The 19,090-nt window shown below is 36.5% G+C and overlaps 1 protein-coding gene across 1 annotated transcript in view; it reads left to right on the top strand.

The window, feature by feature from the left end:
- Window positions 1-19,090, top strand: part of TDRD15 (tudor domain containing 15) — a 635,306-nt gene that overhangs the window by 314,921 nt on the left and 301,295 nt on the right. The window contains exon 14 of the transcript XR_005658332.1: window positions 16,048-16,090. The gene's annotated coding sequence lies outside the window, so the exon portion shown is untranslated. The remainder of the gene's footprint in view (window positions 1-16,047; window positions 16,091-19,090) is intronic.

Genomic DNA, 19,090 nt, shown 5'->3' with positions numbered 1-19,090 from the left:
AGCTTCAGTGCATCATGTTTGTAGGGCTTTGCTCTTAATGGGACTGGCTTCTTAGACTGGTTAAGAGGCACAAAAATAAAACAACGACTTCCACAAGAATCCCAGAAATTGTTGTTAGAAAAGATTTGGAAACCATTGAGCCCCCCTCTAATCACAGTGCATCTAGCTGTCAGTAATAATGAGAGAGAACAGCATCTAGAAGAAAAAATTCCCATCTGAATCCAGTTTTAGGCTTCTCATAGGAACCCAGGACAGCATATGTATGTCCCTGGGCCGAGAATGCACAACAGATGCTGTGCTAAACAGCGGCACTTTGCTAGAGAAAGAAGGCATTGGCTATAAGGTGAGCCCTGGTTGTAAAGCAAATGCTAAGCTTACAGATGATAGGCTACTCTGGAGAAAAGAGGTGATGAGAGTGGCTTTTGTTTCAGATACTCAAACAATTAATTTTAATGGCAGTTTTACAACGCACCTTATAAAACACTGTTCAAGGTGCCTTATAAAACCTACACTTTAACAGATAATTTAGAATGGCAAGACGTTTTAAAGCAGTGTTCAGTGTTAAATCAGGGTGTGGAAAGAGGTTAGTCTGTACCTTTTTAGGAGTTTTAGCTGAAGGACCTATATGAGAACATGTTTCTTTCTTCATCTAGGCTGATGCCTCATGTATTGTCAGCCAAAGGTTAGAAGGAAGGGTTAGAAAAGCAGGCAAGAGAAGGAAAGACCACCAGCAGCAGACGGGAGTTTGGGCCTTACACCCCCAAAGGAGACAGAGAAAACCTCACAAATGAGGTTTTCGGCCAGTCCTGCAGGCACTTTCATTCTGTGCAGTTGTTTAGATTTGCCTGTGCCATAGCCATCTCTGAGCCATTCAGCACTCTCCAGGAGCAGGGAGGTTTAGACATGCAATTGACAGGTGACATATCCTTGCCTTAAAAAATTCTCTCTTCAAAATGTCTATGGTAGAAACATCCTTGAAGAGAGAGAAAAATGCTTGGATGGATATTTTGAGACCCCAATTCATGGTCGTTCTAAGTAATGACTTTAATGCAAAGATATAAGTCAGAAAGATGATTTTCCATGCAAACTCACTTTTACAGAAGTATTTATGCTGCATATTTCATGGAGATCAGAATGCCTTTAAACTGTCAGGTGTGCTGGCCAGAACATAGGTGAGCAGTTTCTGAGGTTGGGCGTTTTCATGGTGTGACTCCCAGAGTCTTCACGACTTCCTTGGACCCTGCTTCACCTGCCAGAATGCCTGACACAGAGCAGTGCACAGCAGGTGGACTGCCTGTGGTGGGAGCGCCACTTGAGGATGGTGGACACCTCATGCTCCTTCCTCCAGCCCCACAGGAGGCTCTGAGAGAAGCAGCAGTGCAGACCAATCTCTAGTCGTAAAATAACTTTCTGGTACACATTTGCTGTCTCCTTACCCTCCAATGTCACCTCTGACTTTTGACGTGTTCTCCATTCTTCAAAATTAACTTGAAGCATTTTTAGACATTTTTTTTTATCACTGTTTTCATTGTCTGAAAATCCTACAGCCCCTGAAGCTGGTACCCCACAATGAACAATTATATTATCTACGGTTATATATGATTCTCTGGTGGCTCCAGATGTGAAATCTTGTTTCCTTAATGACACTCTGTCTCCAGTAAATCAGCATATGCTTTGCTGGGCTTAGTCAGGGCCAGATGCATGGCTTTCAATAATTTGCTTTTTGTTTTTTATCTCTCATCCAGGGTCTGGGGAGTGTCAGCCAAATCAATCAGGAGATAGAAAAGCAGCATGTTACAGCGAAAATTCCATTGAATGGAAAAAAGGGTTATGATGATCTAGCGCTCCTAGTGTTCACTTGGTGAGGACTTTGGGTGGGCCAGCAACCTTCTTGTGCTTCAGCTGCCTCTTCTTTAAAATTAGAATGTAACTTGTTCTGCATGCCTGTTTTAAGAATTTTTTAAGAAATAGAAGTTAAAGGGATTCCCAGAGAAACAAATCATTAGATGAATGGGAAGTATTATTATACCAACTTGGCCACATAAAGAAAGGGAAGCCAAGACGGTCTGACCACATGCTACCTGGAGTGGTGTTTAGGAAACAAAATTTTGTATGTGGAAAGAATCACATGTATCTATAGACAGTACAATTGTTAACTGTGGGGTAGGATTTTCAGACAATGGAAGGCAGTGATAAAAGATGTCTAAAAATCCTGGTAAGAAAGTTTGGGTACCAGGAAGGAACTCCTTCATGACAGAGGCTCCTTTCTTCTAAACCATAGAATAGGGCTTACTTGGTCGGTTCCTTTGCCATGGGCTGATGGATAACTCCCTTTGGGGAATACATCCTCTGTTGACAATTTGGAACCGGTCTCTAGCATAAAAGGGGAAAGAATTCCGCTTACTTCACCTGCTTTTGCTCGAGCCTCTTCTCTTTCCAGATGCCGTGGTTAAAACCGTTAAAATGTAAAACACAAAGCCAGAAACCTCCCAGAACCTCCGGCTGCAAAACAGAAAGGGCAGAGAGACCTGTTACTGTACTGGCACTCATCCTGCAGGAAATGGAAGGGGGAAATATATTCGCTATGTGTTCCCACTGTTTGGAGAGCACAGACTCAGATCTGGCCTAAGGGTTAAGTTTTCTGAGAAGTTCCTATCACTGAGGCAGTCAGCAGTATGAGTGGAGGCCCACCACGGGGACCACCGTGTTTAGGCCTTAGGGTCTTAGCCAAGGAAATTCGGGCCTGGGGCCACAACAGCTAGTGTAGGGGGTGGTGGTAAAGATTTTAAGATTTTAAGATTTTAGATCTGTACTCATAAGGAAACCTAGGATGCTTTTGGAACTTTATCCCAACTCTCAGCCTCCTATCCTACAGGATATACAGTTGAAGGAGAGCATTTAGAGGCTGCATATATGAAAAGAAAGAATCCTCTCAGAACAGGTGTAAGGGAGAACTCAGTCTGGTCGAAATGACATCGACTCCTTGGGATCCATCTTAACGGTTTTGCATTTCTTGCTGATTGCAGTCATAGGCACATCCCACAAAGAAATATAGTGACAAATGAGCAAAGCTATTATCTATTTGCAAGAAATTGTTTTCCTGTAGTATTTTGATAATATGAATTAATTTTCCATTGATCTATATTTTTGCTAATGATAGGTCTAATTGTTAATTCTTGGTACGTGTTTAGCTTTTTCTCTTTGGTTGTTCCTAAGATTCTCTGCTTGTCTTTGGTGTTTTGCAATGTCTTAGCAATAGGTCTAGGTATGGATTTTTGAAAGTATACTGACTCTGTTGGGGTATACAGTTTTAATCAGAGGATTCACACCTTTTACCAATTCTGGAAAATCTTGACATTATTATTTCAAATAGTGACTTTTCAATGTTTAACCTCCTGGTAGAATATTTATTAAATACAGATTAGATGGCTTTTTCTGTCATCCATATTCCTTAAAGTTTATTCCATATTTTCCACATTTTAATCTGTATGGAAATATTCCAGTTCCCCAATTCAGTCTTTAAAACTGCTTATCCACTGAATGCTTAATGAGAATCATTGTATGTGTTGTGTATGTAATTCCTAGACATTACATTGAAGTTCTACTTTTGAAGCTGTTAGTTCTTTTTCAGTCTCTTGTAAAGTAATTTTTCCTTATATTTTCTCTTTTTTTTCTTTTGTCTCTATATTCATTTTCAATGTACTATTTATGGAGTCTAACTTTTCTATCTCAGTTTCTTTGAGATTGAATATTCTTGTTTGTTAATGTTTCCATCATGGAGGATCATTTCTTTTTGTGGTTTATGTTTTTTTTTTTTTTTTTGTAAACTTATGTTTGTAAGCATTGTTTTATTACCAAGGTATCTGGTCCCATAAACCCTTGCTTGTAGACATATTGCTATGAAGTGTTTTTATGTTTTTTAAAAAATCTTTCAGTAGTATAGGGGTTTTATAAGTCTAGAACCATTTTTAATTCATTTTTTTCCCTCTAAAGATATGAATTTCATAATGGTAAGAAAATTTTGGCTTAGAGCTTTACCTAACAGGTTATGTTACCTAACAAAAAATTAGCCTTTTGGTTACAGATTTTCTAAAATTATTATTTTTTGTTTGTATATATTTTTTCCCTGTTTTATATTTTTACACACTGCTCCTGAGACATATTTTCTTCTTTTGGTGTCTAGGCTAGTAGTATACTCCATTTATTCTCACTATCATTGAAGTTTTTTAGTTCCAATGTCCTGCTTCACATGTGTGAAATATCACTTATTCTCTATGTGGACTCCAAAACCCAGCCTTGCAGCTCCTACATCCAATAGGCCAGTATACCATACACTATTTCTTGGACCACTATAGTTTTGACTTCTTAGTTTACCATTCTTTTCTTTAAGTTTCCTCTTTTGAGGTCAAATACAAATTAGGTTGTAAAATGTGTATAATCAAACCAGCATTTTACTCAATATGTAAGCACAATTTTTCCTTTGTTGGCTGAGTCCACCGTGTTCCTGGAATATTATATCCTATAAGGTCAGTTGACACTTTAAAAGATGATGGTTTTAATTAAAAACAATATTTAAGGTGAGAGACTTCTGATTTCTATCTGAATTACTATTCATTTACTCATTATAGGATAAATTAAGATGGACAATAAACCTATTGACAAATTTAAAAGATATTTCTACCATTAAGTTGATTAAACTAGATTAAAAAAAAAATGCGTAAATTGATGGTCCATTTTCTAGGCTCAGGAGAAATCGGCCTAATATAGTTAGAAAATTCCTCCCTTTCTCATGCCTTCTCTTTAGGGACCAGAAAGCTCTCTCTCTGATGCATGATAGCTTTTTTTCCTCTAGATAACTAGAAAGCTATTCACTCTTACTTTTTCACTTTCCTTCCATGTACCAACTCTGTCTCCGATCCATGCCTGTACTGTTTCTCTCTTAGCGTTTAATAAAAGACTGAAATCAAAATACAACTGCATGAAGTATGTGCAGAGGGGAAGGGATTATGGTGGCACACTGAACTTTGGGACTCATGGACCTTCAAGCAAAGCCGTATGCAGGATCGAGTTGGAAAAACTTGAACAGTAGCCCATTTTGGAGATTTCAGTTCACTATATAGTGAGTCAATATATGGCATAATATATACTGAAGCAATGGGGTTAGAAAAAGTCTTGAGATATTTACATAAAGCTACTTTCCAATTGGACATACAGCAATCCAACAGAGAGAGAATTTCAATATTGTGACTTTTAGCAAATGTTAGATCAAAGAATGCAGTTAGTTCCTCCCCCAGAGGTGAGGACACAGAAGCAAACCATCATGGAGCCTAAGACAATGAATTGCATAGCCCAGCAAGGAATGATCATTCTGAAGACTCAGAAGAGCTTATTTCCAAAGATCATTTATTAGAGGAAACAGAAAGAAAATAGTTTACAATGTTTAAATGGAAAGCATCAAAATCTGGTATTCTTGCTCCTGTGTTTGAAGACAATAAAAAGGTAACATGTGGACAGCAAATGACAAGAAATGAAATTAAAAAGAAATAGTGGGAGAGCAAGAAATGATTATGAGAAAATTTAAGGGATAATGGCAGAAACAAAATTCACACAGAGACAGAAAGAAAAGGATGGATAGGATACTATGGAAACAGATATAATAAAGTTGAGTATGTATTTGAGAAATCCTCTTAGATTAAATGGAAACTGATAAATAAATGAGAATATTATGAGAGAAGATAGAAGAGAAAGGAGTGATCCAATCTAAGATAAACATGATCATTGCTTCAGAGAACTAAGTCAAAACAATTGGAATAAATCAAAAGATTGAGAAAAAAAAATTTCTTGAACTATAAAATAAATAAACCACCAGATCTCATCGGCTGAAATTTAATTACATGAATAAATGAAATATGAAGCTTAATTAGCAGTTTCACCAAGAACTCATAGAAATAAATATCATACCAATTTGAGTAGCAAGACACATCATTCAGAACATTAGAGGATTCCGATCTTTTAAAGTAAATAGCTAAAAACAAATCGTATGATTCTTAAATTCAGTACACAAAGTGTCAAAAGTGATTGTCCGTGGGGATTAAAGAGGATTTTTGAAACTTTTAAAAATGTTATTTGATAGTATGCAAACACATTATGGAATATACTCTCTTGTAATCACTATGTGAATCAAGAAATGGAATAATGCCAGTTCCGCTGAAGGCCTCATGCTCCTCACAGCTACTATTCTTTCCTCCCCCACTTTTGAGGGTAAAATGAGACCTTTTCTTTACCATAGAAGCCTGCATCGTTAAACAATATAGTCCGTTTTTGAGTTTTATATAAATGTAATCATAATTGTGCATATTCTTTTGTATCTTTTTTCTTTCATTAAAGATTATATTTATGAGATTTATATACATATTCCTTCTGGATTTGGCTATTGCAAATAATGCTGCTATAAAATTGTTGTACATGCTTTTTGATGAATATATGTACATAGCTTTATTGGTTATACACTTAGAAATGCATGGTTGGCCTTAGGAAATACTACAAACAGTCTTCCAAATTGGCTAAAAAAAATTGCATTCCCATCACCTATGTATGAGTTCCATTAGCTCAACATCATCACCAACATTTGGTATCATCAGCAGGTTACATTTTAGCTGATTTGGTGTATGTAAAATGGTATCACGTTTTAGTTTTAATTTGCTTATCTTTGATGATTAATAAGGTTGAACAAAATTTCATATTTTCATTGGCCACTTAGCTTTTCTCTTTAATAAAATGTCTTTTCACAACTCTTGCTGGTCTCTTTTGCCTATCTTTTTCTTACTGGTTTACAGGAAATATTTATGTATTTGAATAAAATTCTTTGTCCATATGTGTACCAATTACGTTCTCTGGTTTGTTTTTCTTTTTATCTCTTAAGGAACATAATTTTTAATTTTAATATGTTGGTACTTACCAATATTTATAGTTATCACATTTTTATTTTAAGTAATCACTTCATATCCAAATTTATAGATACTTTTCTCTAATGACTTAAAAAATCTTTACTGTTTTTCCTTTCACATTTAGGTTTATGATTTACCTGAAGTTAATATCTTCTATATGGTATGAAGCAGGGTTCTAATTTTATTTAAATTTTCTTGCAGCTTATTCAATTATGCTAGAAACATTTATTGAAAATCTGTTCATGCCCTAGAGCCCTGCAATTTCACTCTTTCATAAATCAAGTTTTCGTATACCGATAAATCTCTTTCTGGGCTCTCTATTCCCTCCCATTTGTCTATTTGCTTTTTCTCATTATTAAAGCTCAGTAATGTAATATGATACCTGGACAGCAAATCTTCCCACTTTGTTCTTCTTTTTGCGAATCTTGGCTTTTTTATATTTCCATTGAAGTTGTACAGCTCAGTTGTCAAGTTCTGTACTCAAACTTGTTGGATTTTGAATGGTCATATGTGGAATCTACAGATTTACACAAGGAGAACTGACTGCTTTAAAAATAGATTCTTCCAACCCATCAACATGTATTTCCTTTATTTAGCTCTTTTTAAATGCATGTCAGTAAAATTTTTTATCATTTGATTTGTAGAAATCTTACACATTAGTCATGTAATTAATTATATGATATTTTATATTTTAGTGATATTACATACAGTATTTTGATAACTTTTAGGTATTATTGATTTATTGAAGTAATAGGATTTTTGCATATTGATTCTGTATATAGAATGCTTGCTAAGCTCACTTTACAATTTTTAAAAAATCTAATCATCTGCGAATCATCATAGATTTGTTTCTTTTTCTTATCGTCTGCCTTACATTTCTTTTTCTTGTCTTCTTGTCCCGGTTGGAACCTCTACTACAATGTGGAGTAGAAAGTGGGAGAGAGTAAATTATTGTTTTGTTTCTGACCTTACCACAAGATTTTAATGCATATATTTAACTATTAAGATTCACAACTTTCTTTTTCCTAGCTTGCTGAGAGACTTTATTTTTATTGTGAATGGATGCTAAGTTTTGTCAAATATATACTCTGTGCCACGTGAGATCATAAAATTATCTTTACTCTTCATTTGCTAATGGTGTGAAAGGGGTGTTCATGAGGTGGATCGATGGACAGCAGAGCTGCAGGTCTTGATTGCCACTCAGGGGTGCTATTTGCACTACACTTTGGCCTAATAGTTGCTTACTACCTTTTCAGCCCTTCCCCACATTTAAGGTGATTTTTAAAGAATTATTTAAATGGAAGTGTTAAAACAATGTTTTACTCTTGTCAGAAATGTTAGAAATGTGAGTAACCTTGCATTAAAAAATGAAATAATGGAAAAATGTATTTTGATTTAAAATAAAAATAGCTACTAAGGGAAAAACATAATACTTGAAGTACTGAGAGAGCTAATGTGACAGAACAATCATTCCTCTAACAAAGGACTAAGGTTGGCTCCTAACTGTTGCTGAACCAAGAGGGCAGATGCTCAGCTTTGGTTGGTTTCTCTCTTGCTCTCGCCCTTCACTTCAGTGTAGATTTGGCGTCTGGAGACCTGAATATTAGGTCTTCAGCCGTGGCATTGAGGCTTCCTGAGGTTCCCAAGTCATTTGTTCCTATTTTATCTGACTGTTATGTAGTTCGTATCATGACATCAGATAACAATTTATACCTCTGTTATTCTTCATCTGAAAACTCTCAGTCTCAGCACACATCATCCATTCAGTATCTTTCTCTGTGATTTTCCATTAGGTCACGCCCATCTCATCCAGCTTTTAAATGTCTCAAGAAGGCATTTGGGATCCATATGTTAATAAATAGACACGGTTGCTTTTAGTTTGAGGGAGAACAGAGCACCCTGGGAATATTGTAGCCATTCATTTGCAAACGATTTAAGAAACACTTCATCATGCTTTATTGTGTTGTATGTGATATAAACACACCTCTCAATTGAATTATGCTCTACATTCAAGTGGGAGGTTAAGTTACGCTGCAGACAGAAAGAGAAAAGTACAGTGATTTTAAAAGGAGTTGGGGAAGAGGAAAGGAACTTAGTCATTAATAAGAATGCGTAGATGTAAAAACCCTACACCAACCCTTGAGCTCTATAGCTCATACATGGTATTTGAAAATTGAAAATATACCTTTCCCCAGTAATAGAATAGGCTTTCATGGTTCCTGGTTTCCACACTAACTAGCAGGATTGGATCTAACAATTTTTGATTTGTGGTATTGTTATGTGCAATGAAAAAGAGTTATAGGAACAACTCTCTAGAATTTCTAAGAGATAATGAGAGAAAACTTGATAAAACACAGAATGGATCCCAAACAAGATAAAGAACTCTGTAGTTACAGAAAGCAGAACCATGGTTGCCTGGAGATGAAGTGGGTAGATTGTGGAAAAGGGCAGGAAGAAACTTCTGGATGATGAATTCATAGGAATGCACATATGTCAAAACTTATCAAATTATACATTCTAACAATGGGCAATTTATTTTATATAAATTATATCTGAAAAATCTGTTTTAAAAAGTGGGAAACATTAAAATATCTATTTTGGAATCCCCAAATAAAATGAGACCAATAACCACACCCCCTTCATAAGATTATTGTGATTATTAAATAAATAATATATAGAGAGAGCTTAGAATTGTATCTAGCAATAGCAAACCCTCTTAAAATATTAGCATGTTTCCTTATTATTGGATTAATGAAAGATTTCTTCAGAAGGTGTTTTCTGAAGAAATCTTCTGGTAGAGATTGAGGGGCACCTACTTCCTATTATAAACTGAACTGTGTTCCCTCACAATCCACATGTTGAATTCTTGACCTCATTACCTCAGAATGTGACTAGATTTGAAGACAAGGCCTTTACAGAGGTAATTAAGTTAAAATGGGGTTGTTAGGGTGGACCTTAGTCTAATATGACTGGTGTCCTCATAAGAAGAGGAGATTAGGACACACAGAGGGATACCAGGAACGCGTACACACAGAAGAAGGGCCACGTGAAGACAGAATGAGTCCATCTGTAAGCCAAAAGAGGTTTCAGAAGAATCCAACCCTTCCAATACCTCACTCTTGGATTTCTAGCCTCCAGACTATGGGAAAACAAGTTTCTGCTGTTCAGCCCATCTCGTTGTGATATTTTGTCATGGCAGTGCTAGCAAACTAACACACACCCCCGGACATAAGCCTTTTGCAATAGCATGTCCATATTTGCCAGGTGCCTCTCTCTACAGAGCATCTGGGTTTCCCTACACAAAGCAGCAGTGAACTGCCACTCATCTCAGGGCATATCGTAATGATAGGGCTTTCGGAGTCCAGACCCTGCAGTGGCTCCCAGTGGGGGTGCCCACTGGGGTTTGCCACTGCCTTGTCTGTGGGCTCCTGGCTCCAGACTCCAGCTGCTCAGAGCTTTTGTCAGGTGCAGCGGAGCTCAGGCTTTGTATAATCAAGTGCTCTGTGCAGTGAGACATCAAAAAGGAAGAAAACAAATGAAACACGCAGATTACTTTACTCACAGGGATTTTACTTCCTAGTTCGTTTATGGCACCTTTCATCTGAAAATTTTATCTTGGAACATAGAAGCTTAAATATCTTCAATGGAATTACTCTACGTTTTCTAAGACTTTGGTTTTCTTCTTTGTGTAAAGGAAGGCCTGCTCTTGCTCTCTCCCTTAAGAGTCCATGTCCTCATTTATTTCACTGCCTTTTAAACTTTTCTTTCTATATAACAAGCCCCTTGAACACCTCTTAGGATTTTTTTTTTTTTATCATAAACCAGATTTTTTATTCTTTGAATTCTTGTTCTCTCCAACCCTCATATTAAACTTCCTGCAGCGTGAATCCAGGAGTGATCTGTCACATGTAGGCACAGAAACTCCTCAGAGACAGAGATGTGAGGTTTTAGATCTCACAGTACAGCCTTCTGGGTACTAAGTGTTCTTAATAAATCCCCATAATGGCTTCCTCTGTGTCAGAAGCACTTTCCTTCCATAGAACTCAAGTTTTCACATAAACCAAAACTAATTGGAAAAGATTCATTAATTTATTCATCAGACAGATATTAGTGAATGGGATTACAGAGTTGAATAAGAAATATCGTTTACTCTAAGAGGGTTTTCAGTCTAATAAAAGGCTTCAAAAATATAAATAAATATGTGTAAGACAGCTTTGTAGGCCTGGGTGGAGTAAGAGGTAGATAGAGCACCAGCTGAGCTAGAACAAGGGTCAAGGGTTCTTTTTAGAGGAGTGACCTTGGAACGGAGACTTGAAGTGCAGGACTATTAAATGCAGACCCCCTTCCTCCACCCCCAGCTCTGATGTAGATGTCCCAAGACCTGTGGGACAGGAGACTTTTCTTTTAAGGAACTTACTTAGAGTCCAGCTGGGCAGATGCTATGACATGGTATCTGAATATTGTTAATACTTCTCATTCATAAACATGTATTGACCAAAGGGAATTTATAGAGAGTCAACTCTGGCTATTAAAAGTGCGCTAAACTGAGCAAAATGTGTGAGAGTTTATTTGTAAGTCTTTCCCTCTTAAGTTCCATTATGTAGCCATTTTGTACAGCGTTCTGAAGTATATTCTAACCTTCACTAAAAATAAATATCAATTCTCTTGAAACACTGGCAGTTTTGAAATATACCACTTTGAAAGCAACCAGTTCCTGGCCTCTAGCTTTTTCCAGAAGGCTCTTCTGACATTCGATATATCAGTGTTCTTCCTTCTGTTCGACTCTCGAATTCTAAAATATGCAGATTTGTAGCACAGATTTTACCCTTCACAACATGCTATTTTGTAATGTTTGCTATTTTTTTTTTTTCATTAGTGTTACCCAAAGATCAGATGAGCTCCTGCAGAACAGTGACCATGTGTACCCCTCTAATTCCTTTCAAAATGCCTGGCAGAATATGGGATATACAGTTGTCATTCTGGGTTAGGAAGAAGAACTCTGTCTCAGAAGGCCTTTTCCCATCAGTGCGGCCAGCAGCTTTCTGGCTCGTGCGTGCTTTGGGAAGATGATTCTCAGGATGTCTAACATGGAGTTCTTTGGTCCTCATTTTATCTAAGGAAAGTATTTACAGTAGAGAAGTTGTGGATTTTGAAAGTCAAAAGGGGTTGAACTTACAGGTAAACAATGGCATTTTCATAAAGAACAGTAAATTTCTAGAATTATCAACCTCTCCTTCGCTTACCTCTACCTTGCTTTTTCTCTAAGGTGGTTAGTTCACCCACAGTTTACTGATGTGCTATTGTCAGACTTAATGATAAATGACTCTACCCTGCTTCTTTACATTTAGAACAATGAAAAGCAAAAGTAGCATCAGTTGGGTTTCTGGTGCCTGCATTTTGAATTGGCATGTGTTACACACAGTATAACCACAGCCTCCTTACCTATTTACAAAAAAAAAAAAAAAAAAAAAAAAAAGGGGGGGATATTCATTTCCTAGCTGAATACTGCACAGATCACAGTTTTCAATATCATTACTAATGAAGAGCACTGTGTTGCTTTGATTGCCATCTGAATGTGAGCAGCTAATTAGATTGATTGTCTATTTGATGCCTGCTGATTAGCTTATGAAAGCCCTCTGAATTCCTGACTTTGTGAGAAAATGCCCCTGACTTTATGATTACTGATTGATGCTCCAATTTATGGTTGCTGTGTGAATAGACACTTAATAGCTCTGTCACCTTGACAAGGGTTTTGGTATTCATCTGCTGAGGAAAACAGAGCAGGGTGCTCTGTTTATTAATGTCTACCAAACGTGTAAAGTTCTTTAGAGTGTGAAGACCACCAATCAGGGGCATCTGTGGCCTTGTGACAAGGCCACATAACTAATGGCAGGTGGTTTACCAAGAGCCATGAGAGAGGAGGAGGCTGGCAAGTGACCCTGAGGCTCTGCCGTTCCTGAAGACTGGTTTTAGGAGAAGGATTAATCTGTATAGCCTTAAAAAGGAATGAAATTCTGATACATACTGCAACATGGATGAACCTTGAGATTAATATAAGGATAATAAGTGAGTCATAAAAGGACAAATGTTATATGATTCCATGTGCATGAAATATGTAGAACAGGCACATTCATAGAAACAGAAAGTAGATTATAGGTTATCTGGAGCTGGAGGAAAATGGGAAATTATTGCTTAATGGGTACAGAGTTTCTGTTTGGGGTGATCGGAAAGATTTGGAAATAGTAGTGATTATGGTTACACAGTGGTATGAACGTCATTAATAAATGGTTGAAACGGGGTATTTCATAAGTATTTTAATCATAATTAAAATAATTTTTTCAAAGGCTGAATTTAGGCCCCTACATATTAGCAGATGTCCTCAGAACATTCTTTATGACCCCAGTGCCGGCTCATCAATGGCTTTCAACTTCTCTGGCCTCTGAGTTTTACCCTTCTTTATCACTGCCTTAGCTATATTCAACAAATAATTTTAAATTATTTTTATGTAGTAAGGTGCTCAGCTGAAGCATTTTTAGAAATAGCATTTCTCTGGAGAAATTTATGGAGCAGAAAATACATATATAACGGTTGAAAGCAAGGGGAGGAAGTATCTATCGTTTGTGCCAGGAGTGAACATCCAAATAAATAGCGTCGGGAGCGTTTGTCCAGCTACATCGTTCAGACTTGCCCCAAAGCCTGGGTCTCCCAACACTTGTGCCTGGTCAGAGGATTCATGAGCATCATAGCTCCATTTGCAACCCACTCATCTCCAGCTGCCTGCTGATTATTCTGGCCATTCACCGGAGATTGAAAATCTGCTCTTTTGTTCCTCTCTTTTGTGCGGTAATTATATTTACTTGCACAGAAGGCTGAGTGAAGGCTAAGTCAGATTTGTATGGTGCAAGATGTCTCAGTCTGCTTTTTATCCCTAAATGGAGGATGAGGATTAATTCCTTTACTTCTCAAAGAAATCAGTGTGTATCCATTGGCATGCTGCAGCAAAAGTTCCTTGATCAAATATGTTTTTCACAATGTGCAGACGGCCAACTGTTGTTACAGCACTCTGAAAAGCACATTTTCTTGACTTTAGTGGCCGTTTGTGTTGACTTTGAATTTAGATGGGGAAAAAAGCCATTAACCTCCAGAAATTATAGAAAAAAATAAAGTAGCTGTATGGTTTGGCAAAGTAATGGATAAACAATTATATGTAAATAAATGAAAGATACTAGAGGTCTCAGAGTGCAGGATTCTCCGATGAATCCCTTGCCGTAATCTTGTTAATAGAGCGCATGTTGGAGCCTAGCTGGCCTTTTAACACTTTAGTGGGGATATAGCAGGATTAATAAGACAGCCCAAACTATGGCTTTTTCAATTGTGTTCCTAAGAATAGCCAGTTGTGTGAAAGCCTGAGGTGTTTTAAACAGACTGATTACTTACATTGATTGATGATTGGATTCAGAATAATTTTCTTGCCTTGGATGAGAAAAAGTGACGTTATTGACCCTGTTCATTCAATCAAAATGGTAATACAACATGAGCATGCCAGCTTGCAGAAGCAGCAAGCCAGGGGAGAGTCTAAATTATGCAGGGTCTGCCTCCAAGCTGTGTTTATGAATACAATTGATTGACATTGCCTGTCACCCCTCCTCAAGACACATGCATCCACATGCGCTCATCTTATTATAGATAAACAAGACATTGAGATTACAGAAATTGTTTTTACTCCATATTTCATTGGAAAGATAATCATTACTATCCTTTATTTGTGGCTAATGTGCCATTATGTATAAAAAGAGAAAGAATGATTAAATGTAATGTATTATTAGAAGCACTCAGAAGCTTATACTTGGTAAAGAAAGTTGATTACTCAAAATACCTTTCAAGAGAGTTCTGCGTTCTCTAGATCACTTAAAATACCTCTCTAATTACTTGAATGGTTCATTATACTTCATTTCCTCCATGTTTGATGAGCTCTTCCAATATTGGCTCCTTGGCCTCCCTCACTGGGGGCAATTCAGTCCCTTATGATCTCTGTCTTAATTAATACTCCTGAAGGTGCACAGAATCTAGAAGGCATGTTGCTACCTGATTTTTAAAACAGAGTCATGTAGTATGGGTGGAAAGAGGGAGGAGACTTGTAATAGGGTTGAATCAGGGATGGGGTGAGGTCAGAACTGAGGAAATGTAAAAAAAGGATGGATCATAATTTAAAGCAAAACAATGTAGTGGAAAAAGGTTACTTTTTCTGCTCGTCCATAGCCGGCCCTTCTGGGAAATGTACCTTCTTACTTTTAAGAAGTTGTCTTCTTCCATACTGATTATGTGGTTCTGGTGTTAAGTCTACATTTTTTATGACCTCACATAGGGATAGTAACCCCACCATGTTATAATCATGTTTTTCCAGATTTTTGAATTAAAGTAGAGAGTTCAAGTGTTAGGGCATCTCTCTTTGGATAATTTGAAACATAAATTTTGGAGGTGACAGTAAGCAGAGTTTCGGTTGTAGGAAAGAAGCTTATCAGAGAGAAAGAAACTAATATACAAAGAAGAAAAAAAATGGGGACATGGAGAGAAATCCCAGGTGGCATGTGAAACTACACAAATGGTCATCTCTGAGGTTCAACATCACCCCCGCCTTTCTCAAAGCTTGTCTATTTTGTTGAAACTAATTTTTTTTTTGTAGCACTTTCAGCCTAGAAAGCCCTAACTCATAGTACAAAAGGCAGATTTCCCCAGAAATTGTATTGCTAAATCAGCTCTAAGTTTTTGTCATATTGCAAGGTTTTTCGATTGCCGAGATTTATAAAAATCGGGTGGTCTAAGCAAAAGTGATTGTTCTTTCTTTGTACATATCCCCATTATTGGATTTCTCACACATATATTTGTTAACATCCATCTCCATTGTGCATGTGCCTTGACTGACTTGCCAGGCATTTCTCTCTGTCTGCATCCCAGGATCTTCCGCTTCCCCTCTGCCCACCACGGTTCCAGCCTGTTGCTCTGATTCCCACCTTGGGGGCTCTGACTGTCAGGAGCTTCCGAAAAGCCCTGATGGCTTCAAGAGAAACAGCTCCTTGACATTCTTTGTGCTTCTTTTCAGAGACAAAGCCGCAGATTTGGAAGGCAACAGTGAAGCTCCACAGGTAAGAAATAATATCAATCATGACTCATTCCATTTTCCTGCTTGGACACTTTGGATGACTTATCTCGGCAGGTTTCTAGTCGAAGAACATCTGTTACTTTTTTCCAAATCCCTGTAATGAAGCCAGCATTCAGTTGCAACTCCCTGAAAACCCACAATTATTAAAACCACAAGCATGCACCTCCGTCACTTCCCATTTGTTTGAGAAATGTAGTGAGCATGAAACATTTTCTAAGTACCTACTGTACAGTTCCATTTTTTTTTCTTCAATGAATTCCTATTTTACAGAGAGGGGAACTGGTATACAGAAGAGCCAGATATTTTGCCTAAGGTCCTTAAGTTGTGCTTAATAGAGCAGAACTCATAAAGGAAGCTGAACTTTGTCACCTTCAAATCTGTAGTAGGTCCACAGTCCTTGCCATTCACTAGCTTCTTTGTGAGTGATGCTGAAGTGAGCTTCAAAATGTAGCTACCTTCTATTTTACTCTATATGCTTTCAGAAAGAATACGTCATTTAAATATTTTGAAGCATCTACAAAACTTATTTACATGGCTTCAAATAACGTTGACTGGATTTGCATATGCTAATTTGTCTTTTTCAATGTTGGATTTAAATTCCATGTGACTGATATTCTTTTAAAATCTAGCTCTTTGCCTTCATGTAAGACCATATCTTAGCGCCTCATTCTGCATCCATCAAAGTGAATTAATGGTGGGTTTTGAGGTTAGAAACTGCTCCTTATTCATTTTTTGTAAGTATACAAATCAGTGATGTTTATTGAATTTATAGAGTTGGTGTAACTATCACCATCATCTAGTTATAGAACTTTTCATCACTCTAAAAATTTCCCTTGAGCTCATTGGCAGCCATTTTGCACTGTAAACAGTATCCCTGTCAGAGGCAACCACTGACCTGCTTTCTGTGTGTATAAAGTTATCTTTTTCTATTTTCATATCAATGAAATACTACAATACATATCTTTCATGTCTGCCTCCTTTCACGTAGTATAATGTTTTTAAGGTTCACACATGCTATAGCATATATCAGTAGTTCATTCCTCATTTGTATTATATTATCCACTTAGATTTGATGGCTATTTGGATTGTTAAGTTGTAGCCAACATAAAAAAATGCTTCTGTGAACATTTGTGTACACATCATTGTGTGGGTAGGTTTTCATTTCTCTGTGGTAGATTATTAAGAGTGGAATTGCTGGCTCATATAGGAAGTTTATGTTTCACTTTTTAAGAAATTGCCAAACTGTTTTTGAAATTGGCTGTACCACTTTACACTGCAACAGCAGCAGTGTGTGAGGGTTCCAGTTTCTTTACAACTTTCACAAAAGTTTGTATGGTCAGGCTTTTTGTTTATAATTGTTCTTGTAGTTGTATAATGGTGTTTCATTGTAGGTTTAATTTTATTTCCTAATGACTAATAATGCATAGCAAGTTTCAGCTCTTTGCACGTGTTCTTTGATGTATATATGTTTTTTTCAATTTTAGGTCACTTTTCTTATTTTTGACTTTTCATATAATATTGTTATACTATATTATGCTATTGTGTTATTAAACTATGTATTATACACTGTGTTATATAATATATATTATAGTTGGAAGTACTTTATCAGATATATATTTTTCAAATATTTTCTCCCAGTCCATGACTTGTCTTTTCATTTTCTTAATGGTGTCTTCTGAAGTATAAATGTTTTTCATTTTAATGAAGTATAATTTATCTTATACATATTATTATATATTATAATTTATTATTTACTTTACATATATATGTCACAAGCTTTTGGTTTTGTATCTAATAACTTTTTTCCTAAACTAAAGACTGGTGATTTTACTCTTATGTTCTCTTTGAAGAGTTTTAAGTTTTAGCTCTTACATTTAGGTTAATGGTTGAATCTGAATGAATTTTTGGTAAGCACCTAAATTCATACTTTTGCATGTGGATATCTAATTGTACCGGTACCATTTATTTAAAATATCATTGAATTGCCTTTGTCAAAAAAAATTGACCATAAACATAAGGGTTTATTTCTGGACCATCAATTCAGTTCCTTTGATCTATGTGCTTTTATCCTTATGCCAGTTTCACATTAGCTTCTTTACTGTTTCTTCATAGTAAAATTTGGAACCAGGTAGTTTAAGTTCCCCAAATTTGTCCTTTTGCAAAATTGGTTATTCTAAGTCTTTGCGTTTTAAATTTAGCTTGCTATTTTCTACAAAGAAGTGCTGCAGAGATTATCACAAGGATTTTTATTATGTCTGTAGATCAATCTGGGGAAAAACTGCATCAATTCGTGGGAAAAAAAATTTCAGTCCACGCATATGGCCTGTGTCCTCATTTATTTAATTTAATTTTTTCCAGCAATGTTTTACGGTATTCAGTACACAAATCTTATACATTTTGTGTTAACTTTAGTCCAATGTATGCGATTCTTTTTGATGCTATTCTGAGTAGAATTGTTTTCTCGAATTTATTTTCTAATTGCTCACTTCTAGTATATGGAATTCAATTGATTTTCGGTATTAATTGTGTAACCCGTGACCTCATTAAACTCATTTATTCATTTTAGGGAGTTTTATGTGTGCGGGGGCATTCTTTGGATTCTTTATACATAGGATTATGCCATTTGCAAATAAAGACATTTTTATTTCTTCAGATTTGAATTCCTTGCATTTCTCCTCCACACCCTCTTTCTCCTTCCTCTTGCCTTGATGTATTGGCTAAAGTTGCCAGTAGAATGTTGAATAGAAATGGAAAGAACTAAGCAGAAAGTATTGGTCCTTTTCATCATCTTTGGGGGAAAATGTTCAGTCTTTCACCATTAAGTGTGATGTTAGCTTTTTTTTTCTTCTAAAGAAGATCCTATCTATCTAGTTTGTAGTGAAATTTTATTATGGAAGAGGTTTGATTTTCTCTCACAAGCTCTTTGCATCTATTGGGATTATCATGTGAATTTTGTCTTTCATTAATATGGTCTTTCACAGTA

The sequence above is a fragment of the Pteropus medius genome, unplaced genomic scaffold, assembly GCF_902729225.1.
Source record: "Pteropus medius unplaced genomic scaffold, Ma_sr-lr_union100, whole genome shotgun sequence".
Lineage (NCBI taxonomy): Eukaryota > Metazoa > Chordata > Mammalia > Chiroptera > Pteropodidae > Pteropus > Pteropus medius.
The sequence above is the reverse complement of the archived record's forward strand: the minus strand, read 5'-3'. Positions and strand labels throughout refer to the sequence as shown.